Here is a 27037-nt window from a genome sequence, read left to right as displayed (position 1 = left end):
TTCCTCAAATTACAAGGAGAATCTGAATCATCCTATAGTAGCCATAAAAAGTAAAATATAAACTTTAGAATTAAATCCATGTCAATATTAACACAATACTAAACTTCAAGAAATATACTGCTAATTTGGAATGAGTATCTGTTTGCAGAATTATGACTTAGGAACAAAGGAGGAAAAAGGAGTCTGAATTCCCATTTCACTCAAGACAAGACACAGCCACAAGAATGCATACTGGACCTACTACTTCTCCTTACCCAAAGACTCTCTTTCCAATGTGCAGGCCATGAAACAAACATCAAGTCTCTTGGGGAAAAGGGAATGCCCTGATCTCATAATCTCAAAGCTTAAAAAGCTGAAGGATATCAGATACTGGTGGTTCATGCCTATAATTCTAGCTACTAAGGAGGCTGAGACCTGAGAAACAAGTTTCAGGAGCTAGACTGGGCAAGAAAATCTGTGAGACTCTTTTCTCCAATAAACGACTCAAAAGAGCCAGAAGTGGCACTGCAGGTCAAGTGATAGAGCACAAGCCTCAGGGACATCATCTTGGCCCTGTGTTTGAACCCTAGGACTGGCAAAAAAAATGCTAAAAGATGGAAGCAAGGCATCTCTGCCTTCACAGTTCTTATAGGAGCAAATGAAGATATAGACATCTTGGAGCTTCTCCTTCAGCAAACTCCAGCAGAACTGTAAAATCCTCCTGGCTCCCTTTAGGCAGTGCGCCTCCTGGAAGCTCAATGTAGAGACTGCTGTGACTCCATACTGGTCTCCAGGTGATGTGTTTGGCCTTCATGATCCTGGACTGGATGCTCTGAATGCTTCTCTTGTCATTAGACATTAGTTCCTCTGTTACATTCAGCTGATTGTCATAGGAAAATAAGTTAGCCGAAAGATTGTGATCCCTCTGAATATTTTCCCTTGTCCACCGGGGATCTTCAGGAGTGGGTGAGGGAAATGAGGAGTACCACTGAGGCCTGGGGCCCTTCCTTCTGTTGAGGATCTGGTGCAGTGAGTATTTCATCATCCATCCTCTGTGCCTTTCCACACTGCTGTCACTGCTTGCTGCTTGCCTGTATGTAATAAATGCTACATGCCTATTTGTTCAATGGATGCAATAAATGGAACAATATTTTAAGTCAATCAATTGCCCTGTATTTATGATTGACCCATTGGTCTTGATCTACTCAGTGAGCATTCTGCTCTAAATAGCTAAACAGAGTTCCCTTTATTTATTATCACATGTTAACTCTATTTCCCATAGAAGCTGGAAGTTTCTGATTGCTTGAGCAACATTATCTCCTATACAGAACAAGGTTTTTATGTGGCTTTGTTAGTAATCATCTTACTTTACTCTTAACACAGAGTTGATATAGGAGCCAAATGTATTTTTTCAAATGCTCCATACTTTCCGGCACAGGAGCTGGTGCAGTAGTGGTCTTATGATCCAGGCTGAGCCGATTAGAGCTTGAATCAGAAGACAATATAAATGAGCAAATCAAGTTATGCTTATTTTTATCCAAGTAAGCACACTTTAAAAATGGTGCTGTATCTAAAATGCCATCAACTGTTTGAGGAATTTCTTGCAGTATATTCAGGCAACAGTAGAAGGCCTTCAAGTAAGAGTCCCCAACTAAGATTGCGTTGTAAAATAAGGATCTGCATTAGATTAACTTTTACCATTCCACAGCCTGTGGAAGAGTTAAAAATAGATCATTACAAACAGCAGCAAAAAATGCATGATGATATTTGTTATTTTTATAAATAGAAATTGCTCACAGCCATTTCATGGGGAAATTTTGAGCACACAGATGAGCCAAGTGATGCTTTATTTTTAGGCTTGGGGAAAACATTAGATAGTTTCCTAGTAACCTTACTTTACATGTTGAACAATGCTGAAGTTTTATTTATATCTGTTATCAATCTATTTGATGCTGTTGAGAGAAAATAGTGTAAATTGTTAGAGTATGGGATTTTAAAGGGAAAAGATCCTCAGAGAAGAAAGTTACACTAACAAATAATTTTTGTATGCTTGTAACAATTACTGAATGAAACTTACATTCTCTTTTCTCAGCAGGAAAAATCCTCTATAATACAGTCTCAAACTGCCTTTTAAATAGATTGCTTCTTAGTCTACATGAAATCCTCTCTACTGAGAACACTCATTGTGCTCTTGCTCATGCCATTCTTCTTGTCTAGAATGCCTGATCCTATTTTAGTCACTTTTTTTTGGCTTTTCAGTGTAGTAAGTGTCCATGTCCACACTTCTCCCTGCCACACTTCTCTATTACTAACATCTTTCAGCAGTTTGGTGTAATTATTACAATTGATGACCAATATATGCTATCACCAAAAGTCTATAGGTTATACTAGGCTCTCCTCTTATTTATTCATTTCATATATATATAGATATATAGATGTAGATATACACACATAATCTTTGCTGTACAAAGGGGTTTCAATTCAACATATTCAGTTTATGAGTGCAAGCCATCTTGATCATTGTCAAGTAAGTTTTTCTCTTTGAATGGTACATTCTGTAATTTGTTTTTGGCCTTGAACTCGGGGCCTGGGTACCATCCTTGAACCTTCTCAAGGCTAGAGCTCTACCACTTGAGCGTGGGGCCTGGGTACCATCCTTGGACTTTCTCAACGCTACAGCTCTACCACTTGAGCCACAGCACCATTTCTTGTTTTTTTCCTATGTACTTGGTCCTGAGGAATCAAACCCAGGTCTTCGTGCATGCTAGACAAGCACTCTACCACCAGGCTAAACTTCTATCCCTCTGTAAGTTTTGGGTTTTGGGGGGGTTTTTTTGTGGGTCATGGGGCTTGAATTTGGCCTGGGTACTGTCCCTAAGCCAAGCCCCACTTCCCATTTTCTAGAGGTTAATTGGAGATTAAAGCTCAAAGAACATTGCCCAGAACCTGAGTTTAAGCCCAGGACAGATACAAGAATAAAACCTATAGTAAATATGGTGTGCAGGTATTGTTTTGATATACTAACTTCATTTCCTTTGAATATATACTCCAAAATGTAATAGCTGAATTATGGGGTAGATTTATATTTAGTTTCTGATTTGTGTTATTTCTTGTTTGTGATTTATATTTTTAATTATATGATTGTTTACCATGTTTTTTTGGGTCATTTGACTTTCTTCTTTTCAGAAGGGCCTAATAATTTACCAATTTTTAATTGGATTGGGTTTCTGTTCTTACAGTGTTTTAGTTACCTGTATGTTTAGGATATTAACCCTATCAAAGATGGGAGTTTTGAAATATATTCTCCCATTGTGAAGGTATTCATTCTTTTGAAGTTTTTATTTTTTATTATTATAAACATGATGTACAAATGTATTGAGTAGATTTTTTGGACAATATCAATCCCTTCTCTACTGTCTCCCACAGGCAATCATTTTTTGATGGATGTTTAGATAAATTTTATATTTTGCCTATTGTGAAAAGTACCACAATGGATAGGAGTACAGATACCCTTTCTGATTGTATTTGTTTTATTATATAGTACTTTTGTTGTTCCTTTTCAATTGTGAGGAACATCCATGCTATTTTCTACATGGTTGTAAAATTAAAATTCATACCAACAATGTACAAGAGTAGCATTTACATCAGATTCTTCTCAATACTTGTCATCTTTTGTTTGATTGTAATAATCATTCCAACAGTTATAAAATGATACCTTGTTTTTAAATTTTGTCCTTTTGGGGGGAAATTACATTTTTAGATATTTTGCCATTTTATAGTCCAGTTATTTGCTTTACTGCTATTGAGCTACAGATATTCTTCCGCATATGTTTTGGATATTAACCTCTTACAAAATTATGATTTTTTTCAATTGTTTTTGCCATTGTATCTGTTTATTTTTGCTTTGGCTGTACAGAAGATTTACAATTTGAAATAGTCATTTCTCTATTTTTTACTTTGTGACATGTGCTTTCAGATTCATCTTCCTTCCAAAAAAAGTTAGTGCCATGATTATCAGATGCTTTCTTCTCTCATTTTATTCCTTTTAGAATTTTAGATATCATATGGAAATCTTTAATTCATTTTGAGTTGATTCATTTTTGATACAGGTTTTTGTTATATAGCACAGGTTAGTCTTAAATTCACTAAGAAGCCCAGGTTGGCCTTGAACTTGTGATACTCCTGCCTCAGTTTCTGGAGTGTGAGATTAAAGGTATGCACCACCATACCATCATTGAGTTGAGTTTTGTACATAGTATTAAAATTTTTTGCATGTCAGCATTCAGTTTTCTCCCCAATATTGTGTGTTCTTGGCACCTTTGTGAATAATCTAGTTAACCAAATGTGTGGATTTATTTTGGGGCAATTTGTTCCTATCTATTGGTCTAGGTCTACATGCCTCTTTAACCCCATAGGAAGCTCTTTTAATTAGCATAGATTTGTAGTAGTTTTAATTATCAATACGATGTCCCCAAACTTATTTTTTGCCCAAAGATTGCTTTGACTATTTAGAGGCTTTTCTGGCTCTTTTTATTTTTAGATTTTCTTTTTTTTATTGTCAGGATAATGTATAGAGAGGTTACAGTCACATTCATCAGCTGGTAGGTAGATTACTTCTCACTCATTGATATCCCTTCTCATGTTTTGTGCCCATTTCCCTCCTCTGACCCCTCCTTATCATCTTTTCTCCCATTCCATTTCCTATTTTAAATAAACAAATAAATGTATACACAATATATCAGGTAACAAAGTCAGATGCATAATAATATGAGATTAACCATAAGGGCAATAAAAAGAGAAGAGGAATAACATAGTACATTAAGAACAACAATCACATGAGCCTAGTGGTAGAGTGCTTGCCTAGCATGCAGGAAGACCCAGTTTGATTCCTTGGTACCACATACATAGAAAAAAGCCAGAAGTGGTGCTGAGGTTCAAGTGGTAGAGCTCTAGCCTTGAGAAAGTCCAAGGACAGTGCTTAGGCCCTGAGCTCAACCCAGGACTGGCAAAAAAAAAGAACAACAATCACACAAGAAAAAGCTCTTGTTTCCTAGAGATCCTTTAATTTAGTCTCATCATATATGACTTTATGCACCTAGGTTTTGGAGCCTTTTCTGGTTCTCCAAGAATTTTAAGAGCCAGATATGGTGACTTATACTCATGACCCTAGCTACTCAGGAGGCTAAGGTTGGAAGAATTCTATTTTTATGCTCACCTAGTCAAAAAGCTCATGAGACTCATTTTCAACAAAAACTGGTAACAGTGGCATGTAGCTGTCATTCCAGCTACTCCAGAGGCTCGGGACAGGAAGATTGTGTTTCAAGACTATCCTAGACAAATTGTTCCCTGGACTAATTCTCAACAGAAGAAGCTGGACATGAGGGCATACTTGCTATTTCAGCTATGGTAGGAAGCTCAAATAGGAAGATCATGATCCAGGCACAAACTTGGGCAAAAAAATAGAATTATCTGAAAATAATCACTGAAAAAAAAGAAGTGGAGATAAGGCTCAGGCATAGAGTATCAATCTAGTAAGTAAAGCTCTGGGTTTACACATCATAGCTGTCAAAAAATTAAATTAGGTTTTTCCATTTGATAAACATTTTCTTTGGAATTTTAATAGGAGTTACATCAATTCTGTAGGTTATTTTGAGCAAAAGTTATTTTTTAACAATATTGATGTTTCTAATCAATGAGCATGGAATATATTTCTTTTTAGCTCTCTCTTCCTGAACTTGTTTCATTGATGTTTTTGTTCTCAATATAGAAACTGTTCACCTCCTTGGTTAAATTTGGTCCTAAGCAGTTCACATTTTTGAGACTATTTTCCTAATTTTTTAAATAATTTTTGTTAATATTCAGAAATGCTATTTTTTACACTGTCTCCCATGATAGTTCCTTAATTTTTTTCTTGGTTATGATCGGTTTTAGTGGAGTCCTTAGGTTATTCTATATGTAAAATCAAGTTATCTGCAAATAGAAACAATTTACTTCTTTACTTCCAATTTAGATGCTTTTTGCTTCTTTTTACTACCTAATTGCTCTTACTAGGACTTCCAGTACTATTTTGAATAGAAGTAATGAGACTTGATTATCCTTTGTTCTTGATCTGAGCAGAAAAGCTTTCAATTTTTCACCATTTAACATGTTAGCTGCTGTCTATGGAGCATGGCCTTCATTATGTTGAAGCAATTTCTAATATACCTAACTGTTTTTTAAATTATTTATTTATCTTTTTATTGTGGTTGTAATATATAGAGGGGTTACAGTTACATTTGCCAGATAGTAGGCACATTACCCCTTCATTTGTCCTCATTCCTCTTCCCTCACCTCCCAATCATCTTCTTTCCTTTCCCCGCTTCCCTTTCCTATTTCAAATAAACAAATAAACGTATATACAATATAGCAGATAACAAGGTCAGATACTGTAACAATATGAGAATAACCAAGGGGCAACAAAAGAGATGAGAAATAACGTAGTACATTAAGAACAACAATTACACATTATAAAGCTCTTGTTTTCATATCCTGGAGGTCCTTTCATTTACTCTCATTCTATATGATTTAATGTATCTAGGTTTTGTGTGATTGTAATTACTGCTAGAAGTGTCCTAGATATGTACTAATTATTACAAATGAGGGAAACCATTGAGCGTATGTTCTTTTGAGTCTGGCTTACTTCACTTAATGTGATTTTTTTCTGAGTCTTTCCATTTCCTTCCAAATAGGACAATGGTATTCTTTTTGATGGCAGCATAGAATTCCATTGTGTATAAATACCACATCTTCTTGGTCCAATCATCTACTGAAGGGCATCTGGGTTGGTTGCATATCTCTGCTATGGTAAATAGTGCTACAATGAACATCGGTGTGCTAGTGGCTTTAGTATGTCCTTATTTCTGGACTTTTTAGGTAAATGCCAAGGAGTGGGATGGATGTTGCTTTTTGATCCAACTAGAGAGTCTATGCTGTTTAATTGGAGAGTTAAGTCCATTGATATTGAGGGTTAGGATTGAAAAATATTTACTAGTTCTGCCATTTTTTAAATTTTGTTAGGGCCTGTGACTTGTCAATTCTTGCTGTAATTAGCTGGTATTCTTTTTAGGCACCAGTTCTCTGTCAGTAACATGTTTGTGTTGATTTGCCATGTGTAGAATTTTTTGTAATGCTGGTTTGGTCGCTACATAATGTTTCAACTTTTCCTTGGTATGGAAGGTTTTTATTGTTCCCTCAACTATGAATGAGAGCTTAGCTGGGTACAATATTCTTGGTTGGTAGTTATTTGTGTTTAGGGCATGACATACATCATTCCAAGCTCTTCTTGCTTGCATGGTCTCTGCTGAGAAATCTGTAGTTATTCTGATTGGTTTTCCTTTGTAGGTGATTGTTTTCTTCTCCCTGGCTGCTTTAAGCATCCTTTCCTTCGCCTCTCTTGATCCTGTATGGATGATAATATGGGGGTGGGATGTCCTTTTCGGGTTGGTTCTATTTGGTGTTTTAAAAGCTTCTCGTATCTGTATGGGCCTGTCCTTCTGGATATTTGGCAAGTTCTCTGAGAAGATTCCGGAAGTATATTTCCAATTCCATTGAACTCCTTCTCCAGGCCCTCCTCAATACTGATTAGCTTTAAATTAGGCTTCCTAATTGCATCTCAGAGCTCCAGATGAGATCTGTCATATTTCTTAGACTTGGTCTGAATCATTTTCTGGTCTTTCTCTATAAATTCTAGGTTGTCTTCAACTCCAGAAATTCTCTCTTCTGCATTGTCTAACCTGCTATCAATACTTTTGACTTTGTTCATCCCTTCCTTCTAGTTGGTCATTTTTGTTGCCTTGCATTTCTTGTTTTAGATCATGTATGGACTTCTTTACCTCCCTGATTTCAATTTGAGTGCTCTCTTTGACGTCCTTTAGCTCAGAAGCTTTACTCTCATTGGATTTTTGTTTGAAATTCATTCAGCTTTTTGTTTGTGGATTCAATGAATTCCTCCATTATTATTTGATTGGCTTCCTCACATTTATGTATACCCTTTATGTTTTCAAACTTTAATTGATCTTGTTTACCAATTGCATTTGTAAAGCATTTAGAGGACTCTCTTCTATGTTTCCCATTGACTGCTCCGTTGCCTGTTTAGTTTGAATGGAAGGTGCAATTCTTTGATTTGCTATTTTTCTTGAGTTCCTTGTTCTGCCCATTTGAAAGTGAGAGCAACTAATACCACACAAGACTGCAGTTTTAAAATATAACTAAACTAGTTCTCTATAGCTTCCCAGACTATAGAAGTTCACAATTTTAGACTCATATTTTCACTCTCTCTCTCCTTTTGTGAACTTATAAACAAATCCAACACCACCACTGAACACAGTTTTATGACTAAAAAACCCACAATCCAATCTCTATGATATTTAAATCACTCTGGACCTACAGCATAATTGAACAAATACATATACAGTCTTGGTCAATAATAATCAACTGTAGATCCATGCATTATGAAAATTGAAGAAGGAACAAAGGAGCAGACATAGAAAGGTATTGGCGCAGACATAGAAAGATATTATGAAAGACAAGACGGGGAAATAAGGGAAGAGTAATGTAGGAGTGTGACCTAAAGTGATAGAAAGGGAAATAAATGAATAAAAAAATTAAACTTATAAAAATCAAATGAATAATAAAAAGAATATGTAAAAGGAAAAGAAAAAATATATATATATGAGATCAATGATTAAAATAAGACACCACAATTAAGTTTCTAAACAAGAAATACTAAGATTTAAAAGCAAAAGATTAAAAAGCAGGGGACTGAGTCAATAAAAATATAATTTGAAACAAGTCTGTACACAGTGAAGGAGGACTACTACTACTACTACTATGTTTCTAGGAATAACCACAATGACAGAAAAAAAAGGAAAATAGGATGCAGAAAAATGGCACAAAAAAGGAACAAGTAAAAATGAACATGAAAAAAGTAGTAAAATTTTTAAAAAATTATGATTAGAAAAAATATTCTTCAGTTTTTTGGAGGGGAAAAACTTGGGTCTCCTTTGAATTCGGGATCCAGATGCTTTAAGAAGTCTATCTCCTGTATTTTGGCTTAGCTGGATTTTCCAATCAGTTTGCTTGATTGAGCAGAAAAAGCCTTACAGAGTTGGGGTCTTTGTGAATGCTCACCCAGGTTAATTTACTGGCAGGGTGATGAGCTTTATGTGTCCTGCAGGAGAAAGTTGGCTCTTTTTGGTAGCTTGAGTGTGAATGGAGTTGTATTCTATCTGGAGTCGGAGGTGAGCTTCAGAACTCACTCTGATCCAGCCTGGAGCCACTTAACCTTGACTTCTTGTAATATTTTTAGTCTTAATTTGCATTTTACTCATTTGTAGACTCAGAAAAAGCCACCATTTTCTGATATCAAGTTGATATCTAATTTTCAAAGAAGCTCTGATCCACAGATCTAAACTTTATTTTTACACATAAGACATTTTCTATTTTTTTTTGCCAGTCCTGGGCTTGAGCTCAGGGCCTGAGCACTGTCCTTGGACTTTCTCAAGGTTCTCTACCACTTGAGCCTCAGCACCATTTCCGGCTTTTTTCTATGTATGTGGTACCAAGGAATTGAACCCGGGTCTTCGTGCATGCTAGGCAAGCACTTTAACCACTAGGCCAAACTCCCGGCCCAAGACATTTTCTTTTTAAAGAACTTTTTATACTGATCCCATATCCTTATTCATGATATATCTGTTCAGATTATCTATTTCTTCATGATATAGTCTTGGTAGTTTTATGTTTATATGAATTATACATTTCTTGTATATTTTCCAGTTGTTTGATTCATTTTCTCCTATGATTCTTTTGAATCCATAGTTGCAACTGAAATATAGTTATATTTAATTTTTTTCTTTGCTCTGGGATAGTCTATCAAAGCTTTCCAGTTTTCTTGTTTTAAAACATTCCCTTCCCTTTGGCAAACTTAGCTCTTAATTTATTTTCTAATTTCTTTGGATATACACTATGTTGAGATTTTTTTTAAGCTCTAGCAAGGGCTTTATTATAATAGGAAAAAGTAAGGAGAAATTGGAGATATAATAGTAAAGAGATTCTTTTTATTTTATTTTAAAATTTTGATCATTTTAATGAATATGTATAGCAAGACACCTCACTTTATTATAATACATTCATATGCATGCATTGTCTAACTTTAACATCAAATATTTGTCCAATATTGAAAATACAGTACAAAACACGAGAACATATTTTAGAAATTATTCCTTGTGGACAATTTTACAAATGATCCTATACATAGACTTTATGAATGAGACCTATATTTAATATGAATAGACGAACTTACCTATTTCCTCCATTTAGTACTTGGTTATTATGAAGTATTGTTAGAAAGGCCCAAGTTCATTAGTGACCATGGCAATGGGAATGTATTTTTGCCGGAAGAGTTGGCTGGATTGGAAGGAACGGAAGTCAGAGGATGAATCTGAACACTTGCAAATGTACAAATTCAAGATCTTATTGAAAATAATTTTGGCCAAGTCAGTGCATAGTAATGACTACAGAAGGATTTGGCTAAGTAAGTGCATAGTAATGACTACACACCAAATCTCATTTCTCTAAAATAGCTTCTCCAAAAGTAAAATCCTTGCATTCTTTAAGATGAAACTTACTGAGCACTACACCAATTGTTAACATTGTGATGCTTAATCAGCAGCACAAATTTTAAACTCAAGCTTTTATATTCAAACAAGTGAAGTGATACAAGACACACTAAAAGATAATGGTTTGCCACAGTCTTCTAAACTTCAGTGAAGAAGAAAACAGAATAAGCCAGGAGCCAGTGGTTCATGTCTGTCTATAATCCTGGTTACTCATGAGGCTTAGATCTGAGGGATAACAGCTCAAAACTAGTCTAGGCAGGATAGTCTGTGAGAGTCTTATCTCTAATTAACCGTCCCACTTGAGCTTTGGCTCAAGTGGTAGGGCACCAGCCTTGAGCAAAAATGCTCAGCACCAATGCCCAGGCCCTGAGTTAAAACCACAGGACAGATACCAAAAAAAAAAAAAACCCAAACACAGAAAACTCAAACCCCAGCAACCAGACCATTTCCACAGAAAAAATTAAGCATCTACTATTGGTTCCTAACATCACTTTATTGTCTCCTCCATCCCTGTCTGAAAGTGCCAAACCCGAAACAACTAGGCATTAAAATGTAAGGTGAAATCAGATGTTGAAACAGAAGTTGAACATAGAAGTTTAGTTTCCAAACCCTATAAATCCACCCTGTGTTTTGGGGATTTTTGCTGCTTGTTAAATCCTTGGTAACATTCTGATTTAGCTGTAAACATCACAGTGGCAAATAGTAAGATAAAATAGGGCATCAAAAATCACCCTGCATATTACCTTCCTTAAAACCTTGTCACTCATCACGGGCAAGACAAAATATTACAGACACTATCCCTTCCAAAGGTCCTAGAAAAATGTTTCATTACATTATATCCTACCATCATCTGTCACAGAGACTGTGAAACACATTTAACAGTACCATGAAACCATTTCATCTAGCTCCTTGTCTTCAGTGTTTTATACAGAAAGCATATATTACTGTGTTGAAGAAACAGACATCCTTTGGTAGATATATTGATTGCTTTCTGAATAACTACCTCATTAATTGGAAAAACACATTGAGCTTTCTTATCTAGTGACAGTCTCCTTGGGAAGTAATGGAACCATTACAAGAACACATTGTTTTCCCCAATCCAGTCTATTAATATTTTTAAGTAAACGAAAATATACTGTTATGTATTAAGTCAACTATTTTCCTGGTAAAATCATCATATTTATAAGTAGCTCATCCATACCTGTTTATACAGATGTTTTATGCAATCTGTTCAAACATTAAAATGACATGGCATATTCACAGAATAATTTTATCGGTTGCACAGAATTGTAAAATTCCCACTAAAATAAATAAAATTTATAAAAACCAGTTCATCCTACTGTGCATAATTCCAAGTTTTGGTGAGAAGAGAGCTCATATTTTACTTCCTATGACTGATTTATCCTTCCTGCTTGCTGTAACAGTTTACTTGGACTAGACTCCTTTTTCTTTGAAGACCTTTCCAAAATTCACATTGTTCTTAGTCTAAAATTAATCATAAAATTGGCCTTTACAACTCAAATCAAGGTCACTTTCTGCAGGTTTGGGAAGGAGGGCATCACCATCTCTTTTGATCTCATTATTTGTTTTCTTGACATTTAATTTGGCCTTTTCCTGGATACCAAGTGACCTGACATTAGTTACAAAGATTTAATTTTCAGGTAGCTGGCCATCACACTTGTAAATAGGTGCACTTCCTACATCAAAATCCATCTGTTTGAAACAGCTTTTCAAAGGAAGAGGAAGTGAAGGAGGAAGAGGAGGAGGAAGGGGACAACAAAGGAGGAACTCCTAACACTAGAATTCATAGAAACAAGCAAATTTATCACATTGTTAATAAAAAGCATCAGGTACAGAACTTTCTTTTGTCATCCATGGTCATTTCTGATGAGACAGTCTTGAGCCATAAACCAGTCTTGGGCAGAGGCACAGTTGAGAGAACAGCCTAGAAAGCTCCATTTGTGCTATGTGGTGATTGCTCTCTATATGGATTGTTTTTGGCAAGTTGTTGATAAACTTTAGCTTTTCTAATGATATATTCAAGATGAAAAAATGTTCTCCCAGAATTGAAATGGATGGCCAGAAGTGTCACCTAGTGATAGAGTGCTTTCTTAGCATGCACACTTGGATTTCTCACTGTCACATACACAGAATAAGCCATAAGTGGTCTGTGGATCAAGTGGTAGAGCTCTAGCCTTGAGAAAGCTCAAGGACATTATCCAGGCCCTGAGTTCAATCCCCAGTACTGGTAAAAAAATAATTAATAATAATAAAACAAAATAAATTGAAATGGTCTGCCAGTGGGGAACTACCACCTCCCTAGTTTACCTGCAATGACAACTGTATTGACCTTTTTATGCTCTGTGTTTGGGGGAGGGGGTGTATACATATCTCTTAATCCTCTTCTTTTAGGGGAAAGCCTTTAACTCATCTTCATTTATGAAAGACACCTTTGATGGGTATAGTATTCCTAGTGAAAAGTTTGGTTGTTGTTTCTCTCAGTTCTATCATTGTATGGCCCCATTGTCTGCTGACCTGCAAGGTGTCTATTAAGAAACACACTAAGTTTCTCTAGCATATCAAGCCTTGTAATTCTCTACTCTTTTGTGTGTGCTGGTCCTAGGGCTGTAATTCAGGCATTTCCCCCGAGCTTTTTTTTTTCCTCTTTTTTTTTGTTGTTCTAAGATAGTGCTCTTATCACTTGAGCCACAACTCTACTTCAAACATTTTGGTAATTAATTGGAGATTAGAGTCTCATGGACTTCCCTGCCTTAGGCTGCCTTCAAATCGGGATCCTCAGATCTCAGTCTCCTAAGTAGCTAGGATTATAGGCATGAGCCACTGGTGCCTGGTTATCCTCTACTTTTAATGGTTTCTTTTATAATGTGTTTTAATATAATTTTCATTGGGTTGGTAACACTTGGGGACCTTAAGCTCAATGAACCTAAATGTCCATATTCTTTATTACATTCGAGGTATTCAAATCATTATTTCAAACTTTTCCTTGCTCATTTTTTCCTTTGAAATTATTATAATGCATATTTTATTCACATTATAATTCCTATAATATGTATTCACTCTTCTATTGTTTCTCTCCTCTGACTGGTAAATTTAAAATGGCACATCTTATTCATAAATTCTGCCTTCTACTTCATGGAGTCAGTTGAAGCTATTACCCTTTGTATTTCATTTACTGTATTTGTCACCTCCAGAATATGAATTTGACTCTTTATTATTTTCATCTCATTACAGAACTTCTAGTCATATATTGTTTTCATATATTCATGGATTTGTCTCTTTTTGTGCTATTGCAGCTCAGTAAGATTCTGTAATACAAGTGCTTTGACTTGTTTGTCAGAAAATTCATAGATCTCCATTTTGTTGAGGTAATTTACTGGAATTTTATTGTGTTTCTTTGGATGGCATCATATTTCCCTGGGTTTTCATGTTCTTGAAGTCTTGGGTTGTTGCTTTCATGTTTGAATGTGTCACCTCCAACCCTTAGTTACTAGCTTTTGGAAAGAGACTTTTTCAATACCCATCCATCCAGAGATTTCATAGGTCTCTGATTTGATGGGTCTCACTTTCCTAGGCATGAAATCACTTCTATGCTCTTCTGTCTTTAGGAAGTAAATGTTTTAGGACTTTATGCTTTCACTTGAACTCAAAAAGTCACAATTGTTCTTGAAACAGTCTATTTTCCTTATGGAACTGCCCTGTGATAGTTAAGCGCTTCTTTCTGATCTAGGAGCTTCAAGCTGGCTACCCACATATGTGCATGTACTAAGGCTGACATGAAGAACTGTAGGCATGGATGGGCTACTTGAGAACATCTATACATGCTGTATTATGTGATGTTGACAGGTAGAGCCCTTGGTGCACTTGCTACATGGTTTATAGAAACAATGGCCCTTTGTTAAATTTTGTGTCTTCATTTACCCCCTGACCATTTTCCCTGCTGCTAAACTGCCCTCAGAGAATTTGCTTTTTGGATTCCTTCAATATTCTCCATAGGTCAAGACTCAAATGAGCCACTTTGGATATCCACATAAGCTAGACAGTTACTACATTCTCAGTTTCTGCAAAGACTTCACAAGGTGAGAAGTTTCTCTTTCCACTGGGCTATGCTGATTGGGGGAAGGGGTGGCATGAGTAAAGTAAAATAGGTAATGTTATCCTCTGAAATGCATGTATTATCTGATTTTTTTGCTCCAGGAACCAGAATCTTTCTGGTGGATATCTAGACCACCCCCCTCTCATTTATTGGTGATTATCATCAAAGTCAATGTTTCTATGGGAAGATGAGTCAGAATTTCTTGTTCTCTCATCTTATTGTTGTCTAAATCTTAATAAATTATTCTCATGCTTCAGTGAGTCATTATTTCCTGCAGAATAAAGCATAGCTTGGCTCCAACCCTCTGAAGACACTTATAGTTTGTAGGAATCACTATGCAGCTTCAAGCCACAATGCTTTCTGAAATACTGCCTTTTCCACTTCCATCTGCCTGTATGCTTATATGAATTTTTACACATCCTTTGAGATCTGACAAACATATCTTCTTTTGTGAAATGTTCTATGCTTTTGTGAGCATCCCTTTTGAAATATGCCTTAGATCTGCCTTTAAAGAATAGCTTAAACCTGGAGGTGACAAAGATGAAAATAGTTAACACAGAACTACTAAGGTTTAGGAAAGCCATAATTTTATCTTGATCTGCCAGTGAATATATGACTGGAGAATTTGACCACCCTATGATTCAGCTTTTCTCTATGCAAAATAACAATGGTGAATTAGATAGCCTTTAAAGGCTCTTGAAATTCTAGCATCACTGATTCTGTAGTTCTTCTTGATAATAGAAAGGCGGCTAGCTTAAATTGAATCTGTAGTGAGCTGAAGTGGTCTGAATAGAGTAGTTCTCTAATATTCACGACGTATTGGTCAGCAATAGAATATTAGAAAATTGAAAAAATATGGAGAGCACCTTTCAAAGATTAAACAGACAATAGAATTTATGCTGTTCATGAAAGTGTTCATTTTCCTATCAGCAAAAGTGACAATCTATATAATACATAAACGAATCGTGTAGAAGAGGTAAAAAGATTTTGCCTCCATTATGGAAAAAACATTAACCATACATTGAATGCTGTTCTGATCCTTCCTAACAAGTCTAAAATTAAGACCTGAAACCATATGGGTTCCCAAGTAACATAAAATCAATCCTGAATAAAGATCAAGAATATTTATAAGAATATGGTCTGGGCATAGTGGCACAAACTTGTAATCCCAACTACCTGGGAGACAGAAATAGGAGGGTTACAGGTAGGGGCAAATTTAGGCAAAATTTAAGACAGCCTCGAAAACAATTTGAGCATGGTGGTTCTTAGCTTTAATACTAGCTACTCTGAGGGTGAAGGCAGTAAGATAACTGTTTAAGACTAGCCCAGACAAAATTATGAGGCCCTATTGGAAAAATAAAAATCGTGACTCAGGTCACAACTCAGATGGTAGAGCAGTTTCCTCACAAGTACAAGGAACTGGGTTCAATCACTAGAACTGACACAAAATAAATATTCATAGGAATACAAATATTTAAGTAACAGCAAATTGAAATTCACTATACATGGTACTCAAAAATTTACATGTTTTGCCAAGAAGCTGGAATATATTATTAAGATAAAATTCATTAACACTTAGAAAGAAATTAACAAAAACTGATAAAATAAATATTTGCAGCAAGTATAGCAGTAATAACTATGCTACATATGTTTAAGAAGTAGAAACATTAAGGGGGGAAAACAAGATGATTGGGAGGAGTTGAGAGAAGGGAAGGAGAACAAAACCATGAGAAGGGGTATCAAGGTGTGAGAAGTAATGCACCTACACCTGACAAATGTAACTGAAACCACTCCATACATTATCCTGACAATAAAATAAAGTAGTAAAAACGTTTATCATAGTAGTATTTAAAGATGTAGTATGTCTAAAATCAATATGTAGAAAACTGAACAAGATTTGAAAAATATGCTGTATTAAATTAAAATAATATTAGGTATTATAGGACAAATTATTAGTAAGCATGAAGACACTACAGTACAATTTGTCTAAAATGCCACACAAAAAGTTAAAAAAGACTGAAAAGAAGATAGGTATATCAGTGGGCCATGAGACAAGTTCACGAACTCTAATATATGTACAAGCTAAGCCTCAGAAGGAATGGAAATGGAAGGGACAAAAATTATTTGAAGAAACAAGTCAAAAGTTTTCAAATTTCCTTAGTCATAAACCTAAGAGTTCTACAAGGAACATAAAGAAAATTATAATGATCATCAGAATAAAATTTCTTTAAGGCTAATATTAGAAATTCTTAACAGCAAGCAAACATAAATAACCAACTATAAACATATAAGTATGGTAATGATAATGGAGTACTCTTGAGAACCAATGTTAGGCAAGAAAAAAATGAACATAAGAATAAATTTAAGCTTTTATACTTACCAAAAATATTTTGCAAATAAATGTGAGGGGCTAGGACTGTGGCCTAGTGGTAGAGTGCTTTCCTAGCATGCACAAACCCCTGGGTTCAACTCCTCAGTACAACATACAAATTAAAAGCCAGAATTGATGCTGTGGCTCAAGTGGTAGAGTGCAAACCTTAAGAAAGCTCAAGGACAGTGCCCAGGCTCTGAGTTTAAACCCCAGGACTGGCAAAAAAAAGGAAAGAAAGGTGAATACTTCTCCATCTGAACATAAACCGAATGGATTTATAAATACCCATAGTATAAGAATTTGAAGAAATTCTGTAATATGTAAGTAAGTAATACTGTACAGAAATATGTGGATCAATACAAAGAAATGAAGATCAACAGAAATGGTAATTATGTCTATAATGTCTATATATGCCTACAGTGTCCAGTTTGTCTTACCATTATAGCAATCTCTTTAAAAACAAATATTTAAAGCAAAATATTTTAACGATATTTTCTGTAGTTTTTAACAGTATTACATGAGTAGAAATAGGATACTAATGGGAGAAATAGATACGTAATTGTGTGTATATATGTATAGTGTATGCATATATAATATTATTTTACTGAAAAGTAGACTATGTTAAGTATTAAAACTATTCTATAAACACAAAATCAAGCATTATGGACAGACATATGCAGAGACTGAGACAGACAGAGAGTAATTTTAACTAATAAATAAGCCCACAACAAAGATCACATTGAATCATAAAGTATTAATCCACAACAACATAGAAAATGTGAAAAAGTGGAACAGATGACAGATGGGACAACTAGAAAATAAACAACATAGTAAAAGCAAACTATAAACAAGATCACTTTAAATATGAATATTATAAGCCACCTAGACTAAATCAAAAATAAAACCCATCACATGCTGTGTAACAGAAAACATTTTTAAACACTGAAGTAGAGAGATACTTCAAAGTTAAAAGAAAGGTGGGGAATAGAGTCCCCTGGCTTTGGGAAAGCCAGGCTCAACACAATGTAGAATAGGATGGAGTCAAGGATGAGAATACACATGATGAAGATAAAGACAGTGACAATGAAAAGGATAGCAATTAGATCATTGGTGAGGAAGTAAATATTGACTTTGAAGTTTATTTCATTTCAGATAATGTTCATGTGGCACTTACAAAATTGTTGCAGCAGCTTTTCTTAAAGGCTTCTGTGAACATTCCCTGAAACAACAGATCTTTTCATTCAACAGAACCCAACTGGGAGTGTGATAAAGAAAAAAATGAATATTTTAGAAGATAACCATGATAATATGGATCAAGATGAGATTTTTTGTTTTATGAACCTTTTACATTTAACTGAACAAATTAAAATATTGGTTCTAAGCTTCTATGAGAAGAACTGTGAAAAGAGCATGGCTGAACAGCTGGATACGCATTTAAATGACACCTTGAAGCCAGTGGGCTGTCTGCTAAGTGACAGATTCATTAATATCCTTCTGTGGATTGTTCTGCCCATCCAACAGCAACTTCAGAAAAAAAACTAGCAGAGGTACATGAAACTAATAAGCCATGTGAGACGTGCTACTTCTACCTGCTGATCCTTAAGACATTTATTATCCAAGAAGGAGAGCAGTCAAAAGAAAGAGTTCTTAATGGAGCCCTGTGCTTGTAATCCTAGCCACTCATGAGATTATGATCTGAGGATTATGATTCAAAGCCAGACCGGGCACAAAAAGACTCTTATCTCCAATTAACCACCAGAAAACTGGAAGCATTGTGGCTCAAGTGATAGAGAGCTAGCCTTGAGCTGAAGAGCTCAGGGACAACACCCAGGCCCAAAGTTCAAGCCCCACAACCTATACATACATATATGTATATATCTATATATGTATATATGTGTGTGTATTTACACTTGTGTCCAAAATGGGAAATGTTGATGGAATACATGTAAGTTCTGAAACTATTCAAGACTATAAAACATTGCTTGAGAGAAATGAAAAATCTGAGTTACTGGAAAGAAGCCATGTTCACTTATCAGAAGTGTCATTAAGACCTTTTTTTTACTCAACATGATATACAGACTCAGTGAAATCTCAAATAATTCCAATAGGATATTTTTCTCTTCATTTTTTTCTTAAATTTCTTATTTAAAATTGTATTTGTATAGTTGATATGCAGAGGGGTTACAGTTACATGAATCAGATACAATTCTTTTGGAATCATATCTCCCCCTCTATCACTTTCCCATTGTTTCCTTCCTGTTCCCACCCATAAGATATATAGTTCATTTTCTACATACTATATAGTGAGTATCCCTGTTGTTTTTGTTCATCCTTGGTCTACCAATTGTGTGCCTTCCCTTACCCTCCTAAATACAAACTAACAAGACAAAAGAATGTCTCTTGTTTCCTTTTCTTAGAGTTCATTTCATAGAATATTATTTTGTATGATCATCTGTCCAAATCTATTGAGCCTTTCTTTGTCTACTACTCCTAGGCCTAGCCTCCTTTGGCCTGTGTATGTTAATGACTAGGGTCCTATATAACTTAGCATGTCCCAGTTTTATTTGTTTTAGTCATTCAGTATATTCATTTGCAGATTTGTTATTATTGTTTTTATGAGTCATGGGCATTGATCTCTGGCGCCTGGGCACTGTCCCTGAGCTCTTCGGCTCAAGGCTACTGCCTTAACCCTGAGCCACAGCCCCACTTCACATTTTCTGGTCATTAACTGAAGAGTCTCAGGTTCTTTAGTGCCATGACTGGTTTTGAACCTCAATCTTTAGATCTCAGCCTCCTGAGTAGCTAGGATTACAGGTGTGAGCCACCACTCCCAGCTTCACTTGTAGATTTATAGGCACATTCTAGTTACCAAAAGTGAGGGAAACCATGCAGCCAATAATTCTGAATCTTTCCATTTCTTTACAAATGGTACAATATCATACTTTCCGACTGATGAGTAGAATTTCAGTGTGTGTGTGTGTGTGTGTGTGTGTGTGTGTGTACACAAATTTCTCGATCCCTTCATCCCATAGAGGGTCATCTAAGTTAATTCCATATTTTGGCTATGGTAAATAATGTTACAATAAACATGATTTTCCTGATGGGGTGGCTTTAGTTTGGCCTGATTTGTATTCCATTGGATAAATGTCCAGGCTTGGAATTACTGGGTCATAGGGAAGCTCCATGTTTAGCCTTTCCAGAGTGGTTGAACAAGTCCAAATTCCCATCAATAGCATATGTTAATTTCCCTTTTGGCCACATCCCCACCAGTATCTGCTGTTTTTAATTTTCTTGATAATGGCCCTTCTAACTAGAGTGAGATAAATGTCAATGTTGTTTTGATTTGCATTTCTTTTATGACCAGACATGTTGAACACTTCTTCATGTGTCTATTGGCCATTCTTTTTTCTTCCTCTAAGAAGTCTGTCTTAAGTGGTTAGCCCATTTATTAGCCAGGTTATTGAATTTTTGAGGTTATAGTTTTTGAGTTCAACATATATATTTTAGATATAAGGCCTTTGTCTTATGCATAGCTAGTAAATATTTTATCTTATTCTGTGGGGTTTCTATTTATCTTGCTAGCTATGTCCTTTGCTGGGCAGAAGCTCTTCTGTTTGATATGATCTCATTTATCCAGCCTTCCTTTGATTTGTTGTGATTCTGGATCTTTGTTTAGGAAGTTTCACCCCATGCCTAGAAGGCTTAAGGTTTCCCCTACCCTTTCCTATAACATTTTCACAGTATCTGGCCTTACATTGAAGTCTTTGATCCATTTAGTGTTGGTTCTGGTGCAAGGTGATATGTGATAGCTTCGATTTTCTTCATGTAGATAACAGATTTTTCCAGCACCATTTGTTGAAGAGGCTGACTTTCTTCCAATCTGTGTTTATGGTTCCCTTATCAAATATTAGGTGACTATATGTTTGTGGGCTTATTTCTTGGTGTTCTATTCTGTTACTCTGGTGCTCTAGCTTATTCTTGTGCCAGTACCAAGCTGTTTTTTTTTAATTGTCATTCCTATAGCTTTGTAATAAAGCTTTGTTTGGTATCGATATTTCTCCAGAGCTCTTCTTTTTGCTAAGGATTGTTTTTGCTATTCTTGGCCTTTTATTATTCCATGTGAATTTTCGGATTGATTTCTCTATTTCTTTGAAGAAAATCATTAGGATTGTGATGGGTAGTGAATTGAATTTGTATTTTGCTCTGGGCAGAATAATCATATTTACTATGTTAATTCTTCCCAACCAGGTTCAAGGAGTGTTTTTCCTTTTCCTTAGGTCTGCTTCAACTTCTTTTTTCAGAGTTTTAAAGTTTTTACAATAGAGGTCTTTCACATCTTTTATTAAGTTAATGCCAATGTATTTTTGAGGCTATTATAAATGGAGTTGCTTTCCCGTTTTCAACATTACTCTTGTCTTTGTTGGCATACAGGAAGGCTACTGATTTTTGAGGGTTGATTTTATAACCTGCTAATTTGCAAAGTTATGAATCAACCCACGTAGCTTGGATGAGGTATCTATCAGGTTGTTTAAATACAGGATTATGTCATCAACAAAGAGAGATAGCTCTGCTTCTTTCTCTCCAGTAGGTTATTTTCTATAAATTAACAAGTTGATTATAAAATCCATATAAAAATTCAAAGTGCCTAAATAATTGCAACTATTTATTATTTGGATCTGTTAATAATGCAGAACAATGGGCTTCATTGTGGCCTTGAACTAACCATCCTTCTGCTTCTTCCTCCCAAGTGTTTGGATTACAGGTATTTGGGGAACACATCTGGCATGGGTACACTGTGCATAGATTCTGCATTTTCTTTATATATTTATCCATTCATGAGTACCTAGGCTGGTTCCATACCTTGATTACAATGAATAATGTCATAATCAACATGGATATGTAATTACCTCTAAATTACACTGATGTGATTTCTTTGGGTTTATGCCCAGGAATGTTATAGCTAGATCATATGGTAGGTATATTTTTTTATTCTCTGAAGAGCTTCCATACTAATTTCCATAGTGGCTGGACCACCCCTCATTCTTCCAATATTAAAGTCCACAGGTGGATAATGACTCACTATTGTAATCTGATTTGATTACTCTTAATTTGTGTCAAGCTGCCAAACCAGTTAAAGCTGTAAGCAGAAGCTTTGCAGCAATTTTCTGTGAATCTGCTGAGATCAAAACTGGAGAGAGCCTGGGGGAAGCTCCCTCTTGAAATCACACTCTCTAGCACCTTTTAACTGAGGGCAGAACCTCCATCTGCTACACTCTACATTCTTTTCTCCATCATAGCTCATGCTCCCTGCTGCTAGAACCTCTTGGCTGGACTCATAGCCGATAAAAGTGTTTCATCTGGCTCTCTCCCACCCAGTTAATGCAGCATGACATTCACAGGGATGTGATTACTGCTTTGTGATCTCCAAAGGAATTCAGTCCCTAATAATAGGACCATTCTCAAGATGGTTTCTGGTTACAGCCCTGAGAGCTTGCTGAGTAATGCAATGGATGTCTTTTCCCCATAGTAGTTAGCTTGCTGAGCAGACTAAATCTATGAACTGGATCCACAGCTTGTATGGACCCTGGATTTCTCCTGCTTAGTAGGACTACCTGGCAGCTGTCAATATTGGAAGTTGGTTGTACTATCAGCTTATCTTAATCATGTGACATTGGGTTCCAGCACTATTAACTGAAATTGGAAGACACACCCTTATTATTCCTATGGTAACAATACTATAAGAAAGATGTGGCATTGATATCAAGATATATATATATATATATATACACACACATACATATTTATATATGTATATATCACAACAACAGAGTAGATACTCCAAAAATTGAATTGTTTATATAATAAACCAAACCTTGAAATCAAATTAAAATTTGAAAACAATTCTGTGTAGAAAAGATGACAATTTCAACAATTGTTCCAGGACAGCTATATATACATATACAAAATATGAACGGCCATCCCTACCTGCCACAATATACAAAAACCTAAATAATGAATCATAGATAATATACGGCTTTAAAGGGTAATGTTTATATATGTAAACAAAAGTCTTTTTCATTGTGTATTACGGAAATATTTCTTAGGTATTACACTAAAATTAGTAACCAGGTACTGGCGTACTGAGGTAGGGATCAAGTAGTAGAGCCTTAAACAGAAAAGACCAAACAAAGGTATGTGGCTGTAAGTTCAAGCTCCAGTACTGGTATAAAAGAAAACAATATTTAGAACATATAGTTGATAAATGGTAAGTTATATTTTTTTTACATTTAGGAGCTTCACAGCCAGCAATAGAGGCAACACTCACGTAGAAACAGTGGCAACAGCTATAGCCATAGGGTTTCAGCCTCTTTCTAGCCATGAAACAAAGAAGCACATTAGAACTCTACCCAGCCCAGCCTGGGTACTTATATCTTCCAAAGGTAGTAGCTTCAACCTGCATCATAATGGTAACTTCACCTAAAGATTTTTTCTTGATTGTAATGTCGGTACATCAATAGAAGCAGAATGAGGCTCTATACCTCATGGCAGAAAAAATTATTTTGGCATCTAAAGACAGAGATAGTTATACAACCAGGTATATGCAAGCCCATATTAAATGCCAGAAAATCATTGAGAAGAAACAAAAAACTAAAATTCAACTTCAGCTGGTACTGCATGCAGGAGATAGATCAATCAATGAAAGTAAATAAATTACTAGAAGGGAAAAACAGGATATGCCAAGAAGATCTTAGTTGGTTTCAGCTTTATAAAAATCTTATTGAGGGGCTGGGAGTTTGGCCTAGTGGTAGAGTGCTTGCCTAGCATGCACGAAGACCCAGGTTTGATTCCTCAGTACCACATACACAGAAAAAAAGCTAGAAGTGGTACTGTGGCTCAAGTGGTAGAGTTCTAGCCTTGAGAAAGCCTAAGGACAGAGCTCAAGCCCAGGATTGGCAAAAAGAAAAAAACATCTTATTGAGTCAGGTAACACACACTGAGGAATTCTGGGCGAATCGTTAAAGGTAAATGCAATGGATAGTCCTTCCACACCCAATCACAACAGGATGTTGGCTAATATCTGGCCCCATACAGATGGTTATAATGGTTTGAAATATAATTTAACTTCTGACATCATCATGTCCATATTTAGAATGTATCTAGCATAAATTGAAATATTCAGGAAATATTACCCATAATGTGACAAAAAAGGAATTCTGGACTCATTTTTTTTCTAATTCCATTATTTTACAGGGATTTGCTGAATATAGGGTCAAATGATCTCTTTGTAGAATGTTCCAAAATACATGAAAAATAATTGAAGAGTTAAAGTATAGGAGCCCAAAAATTTATGACTGGAGTTGACAAATGTGGAAGATAAGCTGTTAGAGAAGTGCTATGACATTTCCTCTGTTCTATCTACCTCCAATTCTAAATTCATAAAGAATAGTAATACTACCTTCGTCAAGTGATTTAATCACCACAATGTCATGGTTTAGGCAGTTGGTCTCAGGAAACAATAAACACAAAATAGACACAATAGTGAGTCCAGGAACATGGATAAAAATTTCCTAGATGTTGACTGCTTTCAAAGAACAATGAAAAAGGTAAAGTTACAAACATATGTTGAATGTGAGGAGTTGGAAAAAAATAAATTTCATTAAGAGTTGTACTGAGGACCAAGATTGTGACCTACTGATAGAGTGCTTGCCTAGCATATGTGAACCCCTAGGTTCAATTCCTTGGTTCTGTGTGCACACAAAAAGCCAGAAGTTTTGCTGTGCCTCTGGTGGCAGAGCGCTGGCCTTGAGCCAAAAAAAATCAAGAACAGTGCCCAGGCCCTGAGTTCAAGCCCCAGTTAAAAAAATAGAAATAAAAATTTAAAAATGAAAAAAAATTGCACTGAACTTCAAGGCATCAGAGAAGTATTATCATAATCCAACTCCAGTATAGTCATAGAGTATATATAAGTCAAAACATCATTACTTCTTTTCAAAATGAGAGTAGACAGGCACTAGTGGCTAATGCCTGTAATCCTAGCTGCTCAGGAGGCTGAGATCTGAGGATCTCAGTTCAAAGCTAGCTCAGACAAGAAAGTCCATGAAACTCTTATCTCCAGTTAGTCACAGAAAAAGCTGGAAGTGACACTGTGGCTCAAGTGGTAGAGTGTTAGCCTTGAGCAAAAAGTAGGACAGCAGCCAGGTCCAGAGTTCAAGACTCAGGTTCTCTCAGGTAATGTTGCTAGTAGTACCACCCCAACCCTGTCACCTAAGGAGGGGCAAAGCAAGTCATAAACAAGATGATGTCAAATGATAGTCACTCTGCATCAAATTACTTGTATGTATCTATTGGAAAACTTTCACTGCGTTTCTGGTATTTCTTTCCTTTTAATATACCATTGCTGGAAGAAAAGGTAGTGAAATAAAAAGTAATTTGGAAGTCGGACTCAGTGGTTATAATCCTAGTTGTTCAGGAAGCTAAGTTCTAAGGCTCATAGCTTCAGGCCAGTCCAATCGGGAAAGACTGAGACTCTGATCTTCAATTAACCATTCAAAATCCAGAAGTGGAATTCTAATTAGTCACAGAAAAAGTTGGAAGTGGCACTGTGACTTAACACTGAGAAAACTGTGACCTGTCATAACTCTGTAGTAACTCAGTAGTGAACTTAGTCTAACAGACACGCAGAAGGCCTCAAAGGAGAAACCTCTGTAGCATGAAGCTGAAAGGAAGCAACTGTGAATCAACTAAGTGCTGGAACGGAGAGAGGTAACTTAAGACAGAACCAGTGAGTTCAGTTGCATAAATATATGTGTGTATGTATAGATACATAATGTATATATGTGTATGTATGTGTGTATTTAAAGACTGTCAACAGCAATTACTCTGGAACTGCTTTTAGACCCACCTTAAGCTGTGATCAGGAATTTTGAAAAGTATTTTTAAGTGCATTGATAAAAATCTAAGATACTTTCTTTGTTTTATGGGTATATACATAATTTTCCCCAAAATGTATAGCACAGACTCAATCTTAAATATTTCTCTTCCCTCCACCATGTGTATTTTCAAGTTTCACTGAATTCTAGCACCTTACATTATCAAGTTGAGTGCTTTAAAATAAAGCAGTGGGAAACTGTTGTTCAACCATCAATAAACAGTTATAGTCATCACGGGTCCTGTGCTACCCACAGAAATAAGAATACATATTTTATCGAATGTGATTTGGAGTAAAGGGGGCATAGTCCTGTGAGACAAATACAAAATGTTGTCAGAAGACAATGTTTTTTTTTCCTTGCATATTTTTCTGTGAGAGAAAATTTATATTGTTAAGGTTTTTTTTTTAAAGCTGACATGTGCTTTGATAAGAGTTTGGATGGAGGAAAAATGGAGAAAGTGATGGAAGAGATGACATTATCTAATAGGAAATATACTGATGAACTATGTGACTTATGAACCAGTGACCATAGCCAGGCACAGTGGCTCACCCCTGTAACACTAGCTACTCAGGAGGCTGAGATCTGAGGATCAAGGTTCAAAGCCAATCCGGGCACTAAAGAACATGAGACTCTTTTCACCAAGTAACCACCACTAGAAAATGGGAAGTGGCTCAAGGGCAAGGGTCATAACAATGAGCAGAAGAGCTCAGGGACAGCACTCAGGGCCACAATTCAAACCCCATGACCCACAAAGAATAAAAGAAAAGGAAAAGGAAACATTGACCTGTTAGGAAAGAGCAAACAGACAAAATTAAAGATGCAGACAGCAAACTCAGCAGATCGGATCAGGATTTAATCATGGCTGGAAAAGGCCATAGCACTGAAAAGTCACAGATATAATGTATGAGGGGCATAGGGTATTGGGGGATTAAATATGGTAGAGTGTAAGAGTTTCGATTTGTAATGTCCGTGTTCTAGCAGAAGGTCC

General features: G+C 35.9%; 3 pseudogenes; 2 read left to right on the top strand and 1 right to left on the bottom strand.

Moving 5' to 3' along the window:
• Positions 1-240: 240 nt before the first annotated feature.
• LOC150040989 (ornithine decarboxylase antizyme 1 pseudogene) lies at positions 241-10331 on the bottom strand (annotated as a pseudogene).
• Positions 10332-10386: 55 nt separating this feature from the next.
• LOC150040988 (BRCA2 and CDKN1A-interacting protein pseudogene) lies at positions 10387-18789 on the top strand (annotated as a pseudogene).
• Positions 18790-19040: 251 nt separating this feature from the next.
• On the top strand, positions 19041-24780 carry LOC150040987 (general transcription factor IIH subunit 1 pseudogene; annotated as a pseudogene).
• The last annotated feature ends 2257 nt before the right edge of the window (positions 24781-27037 follow it).

Source organism: Megascapheus bottae, chromosome X (genome assembly GCF_031878675.1).
Source record: "Megascapheus bottae isolate mThoBot1 chromosome X, mThoBot2.hap1, whole genome shotgun sequence".
Classification (NCBI taxonomy): domain Eukaryota; kingdom Metazoa; phylum Chordata; class Mammalia; order Rodentia; family Geomyidae; genus Megascapheus; species Megascapheus bottae.
The sequence above is the reverse complement of the archived record's forward strand: the minus strand, read 5'-3'. Positions and strand labels throughout refer to the sequence as shown.